The following is a 17868-nucleotide window of genomic DNA, read 5'->3' as shown; positions in this document are numbered from 1 at the left end:
TACAGCTACCTACAAACTTCAAAGCTAAGTGTAAAGCAGAAGAGACAACTGAGAATGTCAACAATGGCCATCATTTTAATATGTGGCACATTACCTCTACAGATAAAAAGAAAAATAACACAAAAAAAACCCCAAACAAAACAAAGACTGAGTAACTACTATTACAGCGCAACTTAATTTGACAGATAGAAATTATAGTATTGATGGATCAGAAAAACCTAATCCAATCCAATTTCCTTCAGTGCCTTGAATAGCTAGAAAGGTTTCTCAAAACAAATTTGTAAGATGTTTAAGAAAAAAAGTGCTTTGCAGAAGCAAGTGGCTGCTCAGCCTAGCCATGTTTACAGGGGTGTAGACATGAACAAATGTATCTCAATGTCATACTGAGGAACATATTGTGACAAGTAAGTAAAAAACCCCAAACAGTTTAGTAACAAACCAATCATTCCATCTTAAAATACTTATGACAGCTTCAGGCTTGTCTTTCTTTGTAATTTAAAAAAAAAAAAAAAAGTTAGCAGATTTTAACAATCCTTACTATTTCTTCTTTCAATATACATATAAATTTGAAATAGGTGCCATACCATAACATCCTGAAGAATTAATTTCAATTTATAAGACTGAAGCTTTCCAAGGAAAGGCTTTATAATTTTTTTTGGGTATGTTTTCCAACTTTTTACTTCTTCCCACTTCCCCTCCTTCAGTATTCCCATTACAGTCTCAGAGCAACTCACTCTGCAGTATCATCTATTTCCAGTTGCCTTCTGCCAGCAAAGTTACAATGAAGCACACTTTAAACACAGGAAACAATCTCCTCTCCGAAAAACTAAATCCTGATACATGAGGAGAGACAAAATAACATTGCTTCAAAGGCCACACAAAGAAAGATCCTTTGCCATCACCTCTGCTAGCTGCTGAAATTTGTCAGCTACCAGCACCAAGGGGGAAAAAAGAACCAGGATAAAGAATTTTAAGAATTTTGTTAAATCACAAATAAGATACCACATATTTGGCATGCCATCCCAGATGTGGCATACACCAGCACCACTTTAAAGATAGGGAAGTAGGCAAAGGACAGTGAAGAATATATTACAAGTTTCTGAAATGTTCTTAGCATCCAGATAACTGGTGTGGGGGGAGAAGCTACCCCATTAAATATAATGTTCTTCTTAAAATGTGGTCAAGTTGATGATTTCTGCATATCAAATATATCTAGTTGTTATTTGGTTGTTATCCTCTAGAACCAAAACACTCTAAAACAAACACTTGTAGCTTCCCTTCCCAAGCAGGAGTAACTGTCCAAAGTTACCCTTGTCTAAAATTCCTCTGAAGTACCTTAAACACTTATCCAGCATCACCTTGTTTCCTCACAAAACAGTCATTATTCCTCACAGCCAACAAATCCTAGGCTGTATTTTGCTGGTTTATGTAGAATCAAGCCTAGGAATACCTACGAGGGCAGCTGGTTAAATATTGCTAGCATTTCCTTTGAAAACAGGCACAAAACTACCATCATCAAGTGGTCACACACTTTTTGAGTGTAAAAATCTCTACTATTTTCTGAACTGTTTCTCTTTGAGATAAAAACATGAAAAAACCTCAAGCCCAGTAGCATTACAAACTACTCAGAATGACATATCCAAAGATGTATAAAACCATCTCTGGATTAATCATAAAACATATTCCATTTCTCCACCTTGCTCTTATGACAGTGGAATTATTTTAATTTAAAATATTGTAAATGATTAAAATTGCATGGATGAACTGGTCTGCAAACATCCTTCATCCTATTAGTTTAAGGGAAAAAACACAAATGCCTTGTTCAGTGCTAGAATTAGCGACTTCCAAAAGGAAAGTGGGAAGTACAAGCATCTCCTGTACATCCAGATATACTTCGAAGCCCCAGCCAGAAAGAACACTGAGAGCAAGAGGAAAATTTGCCATTCCTTGAATAGATTTCAACTACTGGAGGCAGCAGATCTTCATTCAGTTTTTTGCTGGCACACATTTACTGTAAATAATCCCTTATTTCTTACGTGGTTCCTTCAAGACTTAAAATTTTGTACTCAAGATAAACACCCCAATACACCGCGGTTGAGGCAGTAGATGTTTATATGCTGTATAACTATCCAGAGACTGAATGAAACCTTAAACTCTACAATAAACATGTATGTCATTAGCACTTCTTTATTATTACCTCAATTAAATATAATCCACATCAGAATCTCTGAAATATCACAAAGCTATTTAAAACTGCAGCTATTTTGGAAGCTACACCAGAAACACAACTGACAAAGTGTATCTATATAAAAGGTACAACCCACACAAAAGCCTCTGTGTACAGAAAGTCTCAAAGCAATTTAGAATTTTAGACAGAAGTTTTTCTGCACCAAAAATCCCTTCAAAGAAATTTGTTTTTTACATTACACAGACAAAAAATTAACATAATTTTTGAGCAGTGTCCACTGTTGTTACAGACGCCTAGGCCCAAATCTCCACCATACAGTGGGTTTATTTATAGGACTACAGCTTCCATCAGTAACATTTACCTTTTAAGATTTAATTTCTGACTATAAGAATAGATAGGATTTCAGTTTCAGTAAACATCAAACTTTTCCAGGAATGGATGTCAGTTCTTTGTATCATCTATTCTTAGGTAAACCATCTTAGCCCTGGAAAGAAGCACTTACCGTTTTTGTGAAAGTTCTTCCCTTCAGCTCTCTACTTCTTCCTGCAAAAGAAAAGCAACAAAGAAAGCTAATTACTAACAGCTTAATTAGAGTTTGACATGAAAAAAACAAACAACAAACAAGTAATTGGAAAGTTGGTGGGAGGAAGGTGTTCAGGTTTTAAGGAAGGGGTTGCATTTGGGTTTTTTTTCCAGTTTTGGGGAAAAAAATAAGTTTGACTTTTGTTTTATAGTTTGCTCCAGCATTTAAAATATCACTTGGAAAGAAAATCTTTTTCACATGGCAGGGAAAACCAAAGAGACCTACAATTCTAATCTGGATTAATACACAGACTATTACTGTCACTAGAGGAAGAAGAGATTACAAGCACAAGCTTTTCTAGTTCTGTGCAAAGCCTATGTCCCACTCCCTGGGGGGAATAGCTCATCTCCATCACACTGATTAATATCTAAATCGCAAGCCCTGTCAGTCGACACAGGAGAAGATGACAAAGTTACCCAACCCCAGACATTTGCCCACCACTTCTAGCAGAGGTTACACCAATACAACAAAGACGGTAGAGCAGGTGGTGTCAGCACAGTCACTAGAGCTAAAATGCCAGAGTACTCACGCAAACTGAAAGCAATGGCAATTTAAGCTACTGCACTAGGTTGTGAACTGTGGAGGCCAAGAAGATACACCGCTCATTAGACTGCCTGTGTCACACGAAGGACAACATTTAGCAGGGGAGAAAGGTAGTACCTGTTAAATCATCCTCATATGAATCATAAAACACTTGTGAGTCAGTCCTAAAAAGATAGCTGAAGTATAAATGATAACTCATTTGCTCAATTACTTTGCCTGATGCTAAAAAAAGCCTTCAAAATACTCCAATTTTCTAGTAAAATACTAGAATATTAGCATATTTTAAGCTTCACAGATAACAAGATCTATGTTTCTATCCACACACAAGTGACTGACATTGAGCTGAAGTTTTAAGCCCCAACCTTATAAACAGACATGGGAGCAGAAAGCCACAAAACCATCTCTTGTTCAGTGTAGACTGGCACCAGTGGAGGAGCTTACACAAAATGACCAACAGAACCACGATGTAAATGAACACCAAGAGCAGAAAACAGGAAGCCCACTGCTGGTAGTGACTGCAAGTATTGTCACACTGGGACTTTCAATTTATATTGTGCATTTTGAACAACAAAATACTGCAGAAGTTGTTAAATTAATTTCACAGCAATTTCAGGTTAGTTTTAATAATACCCAACTGCAGTCATAGCAGTTTATGAACTGGAGAGTATGGATTGTTTTAAAGCTGTATTTGAATTAAGTGCATCTGCTGTTGATACCACAAAACTTGAAAAATCCTCACAGCTGAGGGTACTGAAGACACAGGTGTGACACAAACTCTACAGTTGTTTTCCCTTTGACATTAAAAAACTTAGTTGTCACCTCTACCTCCCATTATCAATTAATTATTTAATTGGTAAAAAAACCCACCAAACCTACAAAGGAAGCTTGTTCATCATGCAAGCACTAAACATCCTTCTTCAACAAAGAAATACAATTATGTCACCAAGCTATTAATAAAAAAAATAAATTCTTGCTGCTGTAGATGACTGACTTTGGAAAACTAAACAAAGCAGTCAGTGCTACATACTACAACTCTGTTTGCAGATATAAGAGACCATGATTTTTATATTAAAAAAATCAATTTACTTGTAGCACAGGTCCTCACAACTGAAAATTCACTTACAAATAAAAGCAGCAGTAAGTGATCCTTCCTTTTCCCCCTCCCCTGTGTGAAGGTTTGCCTCCACAGTAGGACCTAAACTCATCAACACTGAACTGTGCAGAAAGAAAGCTGCACAGTTATAAACCCTCAGATTTCATTTAACCACACTGAAGGACAACCCCAGGCTGAGAACCCAAGGGCTCCCGAGGACAACGTTAGGAATGCCAGGAGTTTAATTGTGACTATACAAGTGATTTGCTTTGTTGCCTTGGAGAAGTCACTTAGAGAGGACCTAGACAGGGAATGGAAATACATTTGCACCCTCTTCTGTACATAATTTACTACAGGCTTTCTTAAAGTGTTTAGAACAAGTTAATGTTTGAAAGTCAAGTCTTTGGAAATACAAAATACTTTCACTCTGCTCTCATGCAATTATAGTACTTCTACTGGCACCTCTGGGTCATTTAGCAGAGAGGACAAGCTTAAAGAATGAATTATCAATTGAATCATTTATTTTCATTCTGAAACTGCAGTTCAAATCTTTTTTAATTCAACATCTGAGCTCTACAACAAAGAATTGATATCCTCATAGGCAGCACATTAACAAGAGCCACAGAAAACTTTATACCAGGTACAGGCAAGTTTTCTTAGACAGAACTGAGACAGAGAAATGAAGAACAATTACCCATGACTGCTAACTCCAAGCACCTTAGGCAGACTTACTTTCCATTGCTCATAAGTTTTCTACTCTAAAGATATAAAACTCTGGCTATGGTTCTTGACAATTCTCTGCATTTGTGGTTACTAGGAACCAACCTGGAACAGTATTTATGAAACAGGTAGCAGATCTGGTCTATAGAAGAAATTCACAATTGCACATTGCCTCTCTCACTACAAAACACATTAGAAAGTTAAGATTAGACAGCTCACAATCACTCATATCAATAGAGAAGTTTGAAGAGTTTAGCATTTTTGCAGGGTTTCTCCATGAAAGTGTCAGCAAGTAGAAAAGCCTCATGAAATCTCAAGTATTTACTAAGGTTGCCTTTTGAAGGCCCTAGAAACACATGCTGTGAACCAAGGTATGAGTCTGCATGGCTAACTCTCAGATTATTACAGTATCTTCTGAAGAATTTGGGGGCTTTTAAAACCTCAGCTCTGGGAGTCGTATTTCTATAACCACCTCTGCTTTCTATCGAGAACACTGTCGTCTTCCCAAGACACACATATGATCAGTAGAAAAGACTGAGCAAAGCTTACTCATGGTTATTAGAAGGTGAAATCATTAAAATTAGCATTATCAAATAAAACATTGATGGTTTAGACATGTTTTTCTTAGCAAGATTGACTGTTGAGAATCTCATGTTAGTGTCAGAAACATGAAGGGTAGTTTCACATATGCGTAAAGAAGTAACACTCCTCCCCCCACCAAAAAAAGCCTCTTTGCCTTTTCAACAATACTACACAATATATGTAAGAAAAAAAGACACCCCATACCAAAGCAATCATATTCTGCACATCAATTTCAAACTTTTCTGCTGAAGTTTGGCAGTAAGGAGAAAAGTTACTCAGTCGTGAGACTGTTAAAAAAGCCAAGATCTCAAATAGAAATGGATATGTTTAAGGCCTCACACAGTCCCTGAAGACACCAGAAGTGCACATGGATGTTAAATTTATTCGTCTTAAATATTCAGAATTTAATTAGCAGACAGCACCTAAGTAACTGTATATAAAGACGTTCAGTTCAATCAGTCAGATACTATCACCTTTAAGTCACACAATAAAGCTTAGGCTGCTGTAACCAGACTCATGTGGAAAACACTGAAGAGTCAGCTTTAGCCACTTTTTATTAGCCCTGTTCCAAACTCTAGAAACTGGCACAGGTTTACTGTCAGAGCATCTAACTTTAATCAGGAGCTTTATATGTACATATCGCACTGCAATATTCAGTTATGTAATTTTAGCTTTTTGTCAATAGGACCTCTGCCTTGTTCAGTACACAGGATGGACTCAGATGAAAAAGGATCAACTAGTGCAAGCCTGACACTTTCTCATTTCAGAACATTGCTTGACAATATTAAGGATAAAGCATTAAAAAAAAAGAAAAAATTTTGGATGCAAAATACACTGCACACAAAATAAGTTAACAGTTTTCTCTGAACCTGTGTCTTTAGATGTGAACTCCCCAGAGCAACAACTCTCCTTCTTATATTTGAAAGGTATCCTGTATGTAGCGACCACTCCATCAGTATGTTCTAGGAAAACAAGTTGTAACAGTTCTGTTACTGTACTTTTCAAGTCAGAAATGCATCAACTTTTATTCCTTAACAGGACAGGATTTCTGAAGTCTCAAGAGAGACCCAAACAGCCCAGACAGGAGCTATCAAAACTATTTCAAATTACATTATTATAAGGCTCACGTTTCAGGGACCGTCGTTAGCAGCACCAGTGCGCTGTTGCTTCCGTGATTAAAAACAAGTCTCCTGTGTGCCAGTGCAGGGAATCTGATCTTGCTGTTGCACCGCAGCTGGGAGAACTCCCAGCCAGCCCCAGAAACATGTGCCAGGCAAGTGGCAAAGGAACCGACAGGGTTGCCCAAGATAACCAAGGCTGCACAGAAGAGTAATTAGCCATGCCTTCCAGTTTGTCCACCTGCACAACTCCTTTGTAACTTCTCTCTCTTCTTCCTCCCTATGTCCACACAATACAGGTGGGCAGCTCCCAGTAAAACGGTCAAAGAGCTTTGAGTTCCTTCTGCTGCTATGACTAGCCTTGGAAAAGATGCAATCTGGAGTTTTCACCAGATGATGACTACATTTAGGGAGAGATTGCTTCACCTTCTTTAAAGCAGTTTATAAAAACATCAAACTAAGTTTAAATGGAAGCACGACAGCATCATTCATCTTTGCAGAAGCTGCACTATATTTAACATATAGAAAATGAGCTAAGAGACTAATTACAGCTAAAAAGACCATCCCTGTTGGAAAGGTAAAACCACTTCACAAATTGACTTTTAAACTACCACGGTGTGTGACAGTCACCTACCATGGCAGTCAGACGCATGGAAGAAAATGAAGATGACTTTTAGCTCTCTCTGTCCTATGACTACAGCTCTGACAAGAATTAGTAACTTCCTGAGCACAGTCTTTCCAGGAATCCTGGGGGGAGCTGGGGGAAGGCAGTGAGATCACATTCTAGCGAACTGCATAACAACATTTGGCCTAGTGGATAGTTAGCAGAAGTATGTTTTAAAATCTCAGGACTGCCTCTCTCACCTGAGTAGATTTAAGGTGCGTGGCTCTGCCCTTTTCACTCATGTACAAATGCCTCTTTTTGAACAGTCTTAGTGCATTTCTTGAATCAGAGAGGGATGAGCCCTTGGGCAATCTGTTCTAGTGGGAGGTGTCCCTGCCTATGGCAAGGGGTTGGAACTGGATGATCCTTGAGGACCCTTCCAACCTAAACCATTCTATGATTCACTTACACTTGAAAAGGGAAAAGTTTGCATAATGTAACTCACAAAGGATTAACCATTTAAGATACCTTTAAAATACAGCAATCATCCTCCTACTTCTCACACACAGATTTCCCTCTTTCTAAAGGAAAAAAGAGAGAAAGGTATAGCTATCAAAACCAAACAAAAAAAAATAACAAAATCAAACATTCAAAAAAAAAACCCTAAACAACCACATAACAAATTCAAGCAAATTAAATTCCCTGGTTATTTCTTTCCAGTTTTCTGATAAACACAAAAACCACACAACCACCTTCTAAGCAGTGTGGCTGAACTTTTGCTCAAGTAAAATACTGGATGACCTGTACTTATTTTTGTGTACAAACTTGGTTATAGAGGAGGACTGTTTAAGAGGAACCCCCAGCTCTAACTAAGCCTAAGTTTATACTTTACTAACAGTACAACAGAAAAGTTTCATTTAAAGCAGGAAGCTAAGAAATTATTTACAAGATGTAAAGATATACATCAGTGGAAGGCAGACTTGGACTTTTTTTTTCCTAAACATTTTTGCTGCATTCCACCTCATTTCATAAAGCTGTTGGAAACATGGTTTTGTTTTGGTTATTTTTGGAAAATAAAGTTTATTAATCAGACATCAAAGCAAAACGGTGGCTAATCTGTTAAGTCTTAAAATAGGATTTTTTTCTTTTAAAATCCTTTTCAACTAATTTACAAAGCGTACATAGAGTTGGGAGGAGAAGGAAAATGAGAGGGCAGTAGAAAACTGAAGGAGTTGTGCCCTTCTACACGTACTAACCCACTGTTTTGTCTCAAATTTTCTAAGACATTCAAAAGGAAGTTATTTGGAGTTTGGTGGGTTAGGGTTATTGGGGGTTTTGGTTGCTTGGGTGGGCTGGGGGTGTGTGTGCTTTGTTTTTGTTTTTATTTTTGGGTGGTTTTTTGTTTGTTTGTTTTTCATAGAATGGTTTAGGTTGGAAGGGACCTCAAAGATCCTGTAGGCAGCAACACCTCCTACTAGAACAGGTCACTCAAAGCCTCATCCAACCTGGCCCTGAATACCTCCAGGGAGGGAGCATCCACAACCTCCCTGGACAACCTGTGCCAGTGTTTCACCACCCTCACTGTAAAGAACTTCTTCCTTAAATCTCCCATCTTCGAGTTTAAACCCATTACTCCTCATCCTGTCATTACAAGACCTTGTATGCCTTCTTGTAGGCCCCCCTTCAGATACTGAAGGCCACTATAAGATCTTCTCAAAGCCTTCTCTTCTCCAAGCTGAAAAGCCCAAACTCTCATGGTCTGTCCTCATAAGATGGGGGCTTCTGGGGTGGGCTTTTTTGTTTGTTGTGGCTGGTGGTATTTTTGTTAGGTTTTTTTTTGTTTCCTTGGTTTGCTTCTTATTTTCATAGTAACATTCCTAGAAAAAAAATCATTTCATTGACCTCTGCTGTTCTTAAGGTGTATATTTTCCATTCCAACTACTAAAAAGTTTCTGCCTTCCTTTCATACTTTGGAGACAGAGGGAGTATTTGGGGAAAAGGATATAGAAAAGTTGTGAGGAAGAGAAAAGACAACTTTTTAGGGTATAATAGAGTACTCACCAAGTATAATCCTAGCAACTGATTTAGCAATTAAAGATGCAAAGAACAAAACAAAATCAAACCCTACAAATTTAAGAAAGCTCTACTCCAGCACATTGATTAAAGTTTTTTTTTCCTCCTCAAATTCCATTACAACAGAGGGATCTCTGATTTCCTGCTTTATTCTTTTAAAGACGAGGAGAAATTTCATATTGCGTGCCAAACTATTTTTCCCCTTCTAGCAATCCACTACATCTTGGAAAGAACTGGCTTGCAGGAATGATGTGCTAGTGAGGCAGAAGTGCCTTAAGAGTTTTGGGAAAAGGTCCAGAGTACAAAAGGAGATGATCTGGGTAGTGCTGCAAGACTGCAGGCATGAAATGCAAAATTAGAGGCAACTCTGCCTATCGCTGCAAGTGGTATTGCACTTCTGATGAAAATAACTTCAGGTATGTGCAGAACTCCTGCTTGTACAAGCTGCTCCTTAAATTTCATCTATCAGAGGCGTTCGGAGGGGAAAAAAAAAAAAAGGCAGAAAAGTAGCCAACGTTTCAAACACAAAACAGTGACATTCAAGGACAAGCACGGCCCTCCATTTCCACAGCAGAAAGAAGTGCTATTAACTCCATCTGCCAGCAGGGGGAAATGCCAAACAAGTGAAAAAAAAAAAAAAAGAAAGTTAAAAGAGCAAAACACTAAAATGAGGAATAAAATTAAACGAAACAAACCAATCACACACAAGCACATCCTCAGCAGTAAAAGAATGGAAAGAGTCTGCTCCTGGAAAGGGAAGGCATGATAAAGGAAATAAAAGCTACTCATACAAGTATTTTGCTCATCCTTGCAGGCTTTAGAGAGGAAATAGTGAAAGTGCTACCCAAAAATATAAGCACTTAAGAACAGCACCAGCAAGCAAAAGCAAGCTTTCAGTTTCTGTGTTAGCAGAGAGGGACTGGAAATCAATTAACATTTTCTTAAATCCAGCATCTCGATGAACAGCAAAGTTTTGTGATTAAACAATGTAGAGAAATGAGGAGAAGGAACATGAATTTTTAAAGAACTATCCAACGTGAATGGATGAACTAATTTATTTAAAGTGAATACATATACTTTAGAAAAATCACTCTGCATTACAGAAGACTTCCTATTACATTTATACAGAATCCCAAGAGTCTGGACTTTTTTTTGCTGAAGAGATTTCAGAACAGCAGGGGTCCCATTAGACACCCTGTTTTTCCTTCTACCTTATAAATATTATCTGTACACCATTTCCATGGTTACAAAGTATAGTGAAAACTACTATAGTGAAGGGACTATCAGTTAAGTGAAAAAATCCCTGTTAAAAGATATTTTGGTGAAGGGTGACTTGTGTGCAACAGAGAGGAAACAACCACAATTACAAAATGCACTTTTAAAAGTAATAAATAGAAAATCAATATGTGAAAATCTGTTAGAAAAAAAAAAAAAGAACATGCATTTAAAATGAAAACAAAAAGTAAAGTCTTTGTGACTGCAGGGCTTTTAAGTATTGTAGGTTCAGAACTACAAGAAGCATCAGGGAGATTTTTCAGTAACAGATTTGTGGAGATTAGCTACAAAAGCTTCTGCTGATGTTACCTTCCCACAAGTACAAGACAGAAGCTTGGGGGCAGGCATAATAGGGAGCAAACGTTAATAAATGCAGATGAACTGTGATTAGTGATTATATGGTAGGGCACGTTACAAAACAGGTAATCTTTGATACTTCTGTATTTATAAAGCCCTTTCAAAACCAGATGCTGTAAAGCTCTTCTCAGTATATCCATGAAATCTCCTAACAATAACAGTTCTTGAAGCATGCACAAGGAAAGACCACACTAACAGGACATCAAGAGGTTTAAGTAAGCCCCAGTTCTGCTCAGAGTCTGTACAGCTCTGCCTCTAGTTTCTGCACTTTAATTTATCCTGCATTTGGAACATGCCCACAGGCAGCTAATCTATCTAACCAAGGCTGTCTCCTTTATACACTTTTCCAGCTGTGAAGTCCTACCACCAGCAGTCTTCTCTTTCTGGTGGGTGTGGGAGGTGAGGGAGTTCCACATCACAGAAAGCTGAAGTGATTCACAAATAGGTCTGGGGAGCACCAAACACAAGCTTAAGCAACAGGAGCACTGGGCTAGTAGCAGTAGGGAGACCTCCTTCCTTCTTTCAGCAGTCATCAAGTTCCAGTGAGCTATAGCAGGCAAGAAACTGAGTACTTCTCTGCTTTTTAACTAAAGCAATCACCAAGGAGTCATCTTTCACTTTTCCCCACCTGGTCAGAAGTTTGGCTTGTTAGCTATGTTTTCAGCAATACAGTCACACAGACATAGTCGTCTTTTTTTGAGAGTAGAAGACCTAGAGGGTGACTGGGAATAAAGAGGTATCTGAATTTGCCAAGTATCTGAATTCTGTAGGTTCTGCTTGCTACTCAGGCAGAATAGAAATCACTATTATTTTCTGCTTGTCCTCATTATGGCACAGGGATAACAGTTCTTTACTTGTTTACTGTATCATCCAGTAAAAGACTATTTAAAAAGGTCAAGAAGAAATGTCATCCTTAAAGATGTATTTTAAACACTAAAATTAAACCAACCTGTGCTGGTTTTGCTATGGGTCAGCTTTCATGTCAATATACTGGAACAAATATCTCTCCACATTTCCTGTCTGGCACAGTTCTTTTGAGAAACTGCAATTTATTTTAGCACATGCATTAAGAAGCCATTTCATGTACATGAGGTACAGAAGCATAAACGTGATAATTAGCCACTAAGGCACATTCTTGTGTTCTGTATTTTACAATAGTGAAAAATACCGAAAACAATATAGGAGCTCACTTAATCTTTCGTAGAACTTTTTGTCTTAACACAAAGCAAGATGGCTCAAAATGAGGAACTATACAGAAATACTCTCCCCTACAGCACTACAGATCGCTAGCTCTAATATGTCATAGGCTTCTGAGTAATTGTCAGAAGACAATATGAAAACTATTTGTTAGTGAACAGATATTCACATGACAAAAGTATCAAAGAACAATTGTTTGTTTCTTAATTTGTCTTCGGATTTTAAGAAGATGAAAAAGCTAATGCTTCTCACCTGTTAGATGTGATTTCTTTTTTTTCCTAGAAAAAGCATACTGGCAATTTAATTACACACAGTTCTATTAAAAAAAAAAAAAAGTCTCAGGCTTCTGTCGATTCTGTCGGGTGCTCTGAACCCTGTAACAGGCAGCTGGGACCCTCTGCTGCTACCAGGAAGGTATCACATTTTCCTCTCCTCTTGAATAAATACAACACCTGTTCAAGGACAGCCTGCTAACGTTTACAAAAACATGTTTTCATTCTACATTTAAATTTGCTCTTTCAACTTATTGTATTTCACCAGTTATTTCATTACATATTGTTGTCATTTTCTCATTCCTCATCTCCTAAGCACAGAAATCTCTTTAAAAAAAAAAAAAAAGGTGTGGGAAAAGACCCATTAACAATAAAGCACACTCATTTATAGCTTAAATAAAGAAAAGAAACAGCATTAGGGTTTTCATGAGCTTCTAGTTTTGTGTACTGATAAATTATGAGAGCACATTTAAAGGCTTCAACATGTTTTACAAGTAGTCTAAATAAAAAGGCAGCAAACAGAATTAGGTAAAAAATTGCTTGTTTCAAACTCTGAACTAAACAGAACATTGAAAGCTCCTTTCTCTCCTTCTCCATCCCAAAATAAAAGCGTGAGTGAGAAGGGATTTCATGACATTCTTAGAACTGTTAGAAGTGAAGTCAAAGCCAGCCCCTCACACTTAGCATGCAGGCTGTACACACTCCCAAGTACGTCACACGGAGAAAACACGCTTGCTGAGCTATCTGCCTTCCCAAGGCCTCCAACGCAAGTGCTGCTCAGCTGCAGCAGCGATGCACACAGAGCCTACCTGATTTAGGCCTAGCAGGAATTCACCCCTGCTTCCCCATTTCCCTTCAGATTTCAACTAACAGATCATTCCACCATCAGCTTTCCTTTTTGCTCAGCTTCCATTAAGCTGTAATGTTTGTATTTTAAAAGATGAGGGAATTACAATTTACAGTGCAAGATTTGGCCCTGATTATTTTCTTCTTTACTACACCAGCTACCCTGCAGCTCCTCAGCCATCATTGGCTGTTGGGTTTTTTTGTTCCTTGAATGCAACAGGACTTAATCTGCCAAGCTGCATCACTTGTTTTCACAGCATACCTCTAAGGGGGGAAAAAAAAAATAAAAATCCTGTCTTCTAGCATGCTCCCTGCTGGGCTCTGTGAACATTTAGATTTTCCCATTCTCTCAACAGATAAACACGTCCAACACTGGCTCAACACTCACACACGTCTCTCTCTTTCAACACCAATTCCTTACTCCTGTTTATTTTCACAGAAAACTATTTATTAAAAGTGCAATTAAGTGGTGGCCCAAGCACTGCAAGTGCTCTTATGATTCCTCTGCCAGGTTAATCCCATTCTGACAACTACTTTAAGCCTTTTACTTTATCTAATTCAGCATTTTTCTGCAGTTAGGATTCCTAATCCACCTTGCAGCTTTGCAACATCGAGGTTCAGGAGGGGAAAAAAAAGTTTTGTCTCTGTATAGCATAAATCTTCTCATCTAGGCAAGATGGTACAACACTGGGATAAACCCCACATTTTATAATAGCTTTATCCTGAATGACATTTTGGGTAAATTACTTGATGGAACAGTCTTATGAGACTGACACAAAGCTGCTGAGGAAATACAACAGCCTAATTAAGGTATAGATGAAGCTCCCAAACTCATATTCCCCAGGCAAAAACAAAAAGGTGTAACTTTCTGAAGGTCAAACATACAGAGTGCCACAATATAAACAACAACAAAACCCAACCAAAGCAAAACCAACCAAAACAATCTTCAAGAACACTAAGACTTAAACTCCACAAATACACACTTTATCTGAATACTAGAAGCAAAAATGCTTGGAGAAAAAAAGAAAAGTTACTACATCTTATTGTTTCCACAGAACTGACCACGGTAATGAAAAAAATAGAGACTTCATACAACTTTTTCCTTCCTCTTTTTTTAAAATGCATATAATTATTTCAACAGTGATTTAACTATCTCATTGCAATGGAAACTTTGACACTTGGTACATAAAACATTAATGAAATGGTTCTAAACAACTCACTGTTAGACACCAACTAACACAAAAAAGATGGACAAGTGAGAATAAGTTTATATATACACCTTGGAAAGACTTCTCCCCTCTACAAATTTGTTTTGTGATCTCAGTATCCGAGCAGATATTTCCCCTTCTCTGTTCTGCACAATATATCTGAACTATATCAAAAGGTTTATTTCAGTCCCTTGTCTTCCAAGAAACACCTGCCCTAGAAGGAAAAGCAATACAGTACTCTCCAAACCCTTTTCAGCCCCCTCTGCTGCAAGAAAACGTATACTCTTGTAGCAGGCAGGAGATATTCAAGTTCCCAAAACAAACACAAGCACTTAAAGAATTCTAAAATGAGGCATTTATGTCTTGGAAATCACTCCTAGTGAACAATAGTCCCTATTGTCATTTTAACCTGTGCTAAATGGCGTATTTTCAAATCAACTATTGGAGAAACATTAAGAATTTCAATTATTTCAGTCCTTTCCATTTTCTCAAGTTGCATTAACAAGCACATAATAACTGGCAGAGGTTCGGAGAGGGGAGTGGCTTGTATATCATCCCTTCATACACGCTACAGGCTCAGATCCTGGAAGAAGGCAGAGTGCTAAGGAGTGCAATGGTTTTCTGAAGAGAACAGGGTGGATGTTTAATGGACAGGACAAAAGACCCTGAGATCAGCAGTAGATCTGTTACCAATTTCAGAACTAGTGAAGTCACTAAAGTATTTGATCTTCCAAATACAAGCATACAATGTTGATACTTGGTTTGTAACAATACAACTATTCATTTCTTGGCTTTGTATGGTTTTAGACATATCTGAATAAAGGTCACTAATATACAAAACACCTGTTTGTCCAGGTAGAGAGAGAGAATCAAAGCAAGCTTCAACTCAGGGTTTTGTGCTACAAAACCAAAACACATCATTCGGACTTCTCATTTACGAACATCTAGGGATGTCAGTCTGTCTTGCTCAAAATCCTCTTAAAAGCTCATATACAAGAAGTCAAAGTAACAGTAACTTTTATGAATTAAACTTTTTGCTGTTATTAAGTTCCTGAAGCAGTCACACAGTACACTAGAGACTTGTTCAAACTTCACAACAGATTAATACTAACCTACCAAAAAATGCTTTTTCCACAACTTGTGAAGCATCACAAGTATGCACCCACACAGGAGCACAAGCTGCTAAGAGCTTCTGAATATAATAACATAAAATTGTAATTCAAATTACCAACTGCACAAATAGCAAGGAAGTTGAAGGGGGTTGATTCCTCCTAACAACAATAATCTAAACCACTGAGGTATCTGAACATTTGTACAATCTGTACACACTGAGCAAAGATGGAATAAAATTCCTACACTTGGTAAAACTGTTACAGTCTGGATGTCACATCTGCATGTTCATACATGAAGCACTAGTCTTCTTGTCCTCCAGGCTAAAAGTCTGCTGGACGGAAGTGTCTGTCACAGCCCTTCTTCCTACCCCTCAGATATGATAAGAATGAACACATGTACTGCTCTGTTCATATAATTATTTAATCCCAAATCAATACTTAGAGCAGCTAGGGAAAGGTAATTTCACATGTAGCAGCATAATAATCAAAACCAGCATTATTTTCTAGCAGTATTTCTTCTCTGAAAAAGTGTGTCTCTTCCCACTTTCCTAGAAATTCCACTATTTGATACAAACTCCCTCAAATTAAAAAAAAAAAAAGAGAGAGAGAGAGAGAGAGGGGTATTCTATTCAAACAAGGATTAAACCTCTGAGAGTTAACATCTGCCCTTTGCCTGACAGCCAAACTGCCTTAAACCAAATCGTAACAACCCTCATTGAGATTAATGCTGGCTGAGTGAGAAGTCTGGCTTTCAAACTAGTTTCAAATAAAAACTATGAAAATCCTACTAAGGTGAGGAAAAAGTGATAAGCAGAGGATCCTTAGTATTTATTTAAAAATTAACTTACAGCTTGTCATAACAAAAACATAACAAACTTGGTTAAAAAGACAGAGACTTCAACAAACTAGAAGAGGAAAGAACTGAAAGATGCGGGGGAATGTCATTGCCTACTAGAGGTGACTTACAAAGCACTGGCCATGTAGAACTACCACAAAAAAAAAACCACACACAAAGGAAAAGAAAAACAACAAATCACATCTCTCTCTCAGGAACATTCTCTTCTAAGCAATCTTCTAAGGAAGATTGCAATCTTAATGAAATGAAGCTTTTGGACATCAAACTTCAAAGTAAAAGGACACTGAAATATATACATCTTGACCATTAAAAGGTTCATACACCGTGCTGCATCAAAAACAAAGAGAGGATGAACTCAGTTGTATATCTCAGATCACCTTAGACAAAAATCCATAAGTGGGCCTTCTTCTTAAAAATATATTAAAAGACTGAAAATAAAGAAAACACTCAACAGTAAAAAGCAGGAAAGTTACCATAACAAGCATCAAGATTGAGTCTGTGAACATACTTTAACAGATCTGGCATCAGAGAGTTTGCAGACATTAAGATGCTTTTCCTTATTCCAGATACTTAAAATTAAAGCAAACTTCAAAGAGCTACAGGGGATCTGATAACACCAAATGATTGATTTTGTCATTATATTGTCCTGTGTCGACAAGTGCAAAGTAACAGAAGAAAAAACAACCCTAGTTATAAATACACAAGGACGAGTCTATCCTAGGCATACTACTTACAAAGAAGACTGAGATTATTGCAAACAAATAGTTCAACTTCCAGCAGCAAAAGTCAGAGAAAATCTTGCAAGGCATCAGAAACAGAAAAGAGAACAAGCAGGGAACATTTGGCTGTGATGCGTGCTGCCCACAATCCTGGCCGCTCCACCTCAGTAAGGGGAGGGCTAGAAATGGTATGGAGGGGAAAGACAACTAGGGAGTAGGTTTGAAACAAATAAAACTCTTTTGCTCTCATCAACTCATTACATGTATAGAAAACGCAGTTAAAGTGTATGGAACTTGCTGCTGAGGAACACTAAGCCAGCCACGGATAACGAGTTCAAAAATGCAGCAAACAAATTCACCTATAAATAGGTTGATGTTGCTATTCACAGTGCAATAGCCCAAATGCAGCTTCCATCTCAGGCAGCAGCTGAAGAAGTGTCTGTCAGAAATTTACTGTTAATATTTCAGCAGCTGACAGAATTCACCCATTTCCTACGCCATTCAGTCAGCTGCTGCTGCTGG

At 37.8% G+C, this 17868-nt stretch overlaps 1 protein-coding gene across 7 annotated transcripts in view; it reads right to left on the bottom strand.

Moving 5' to 3' along the window:
• Positions 1-17868, bottom strand: part of PHF21A (PHD finger protein 21A) — a 142667-nt gene that overhangs the window by 107262 nt on the left and 17537 nt on the right. For all 7 annotated transcript variants that reach the window (XM_064145537.1, XM_064145518.1, XM_064145503.1 and 4 more), the window contains one exon: positions 2691-2731. The gene's annotated coding sequence lies outside the window, so the exon portion shown is untranslated. The remainder of the gene's footprint in view (positions 1-2690; positions 2732-17868) is intronic.

Source organism: Pogoniulus pusillus, chromosome 1 (assembly GCF_015220805.1).
Source record: "Pogoniulus pusillus isolate bPogPus1 chromosome 1, bPogPus1.pri, whole genome shotgun sequence".
Lineage (NCBI taxonomy): Eukaryota > Metazoa > Chordata > Aves > Piciformes > Lybiidae > Pogoniulus > Pogoniulus pusillus.
Note: the sequence above shows the minus strand (reverse complement) of the source record. Positions and strands in the feature narration are given on the sequence as shown.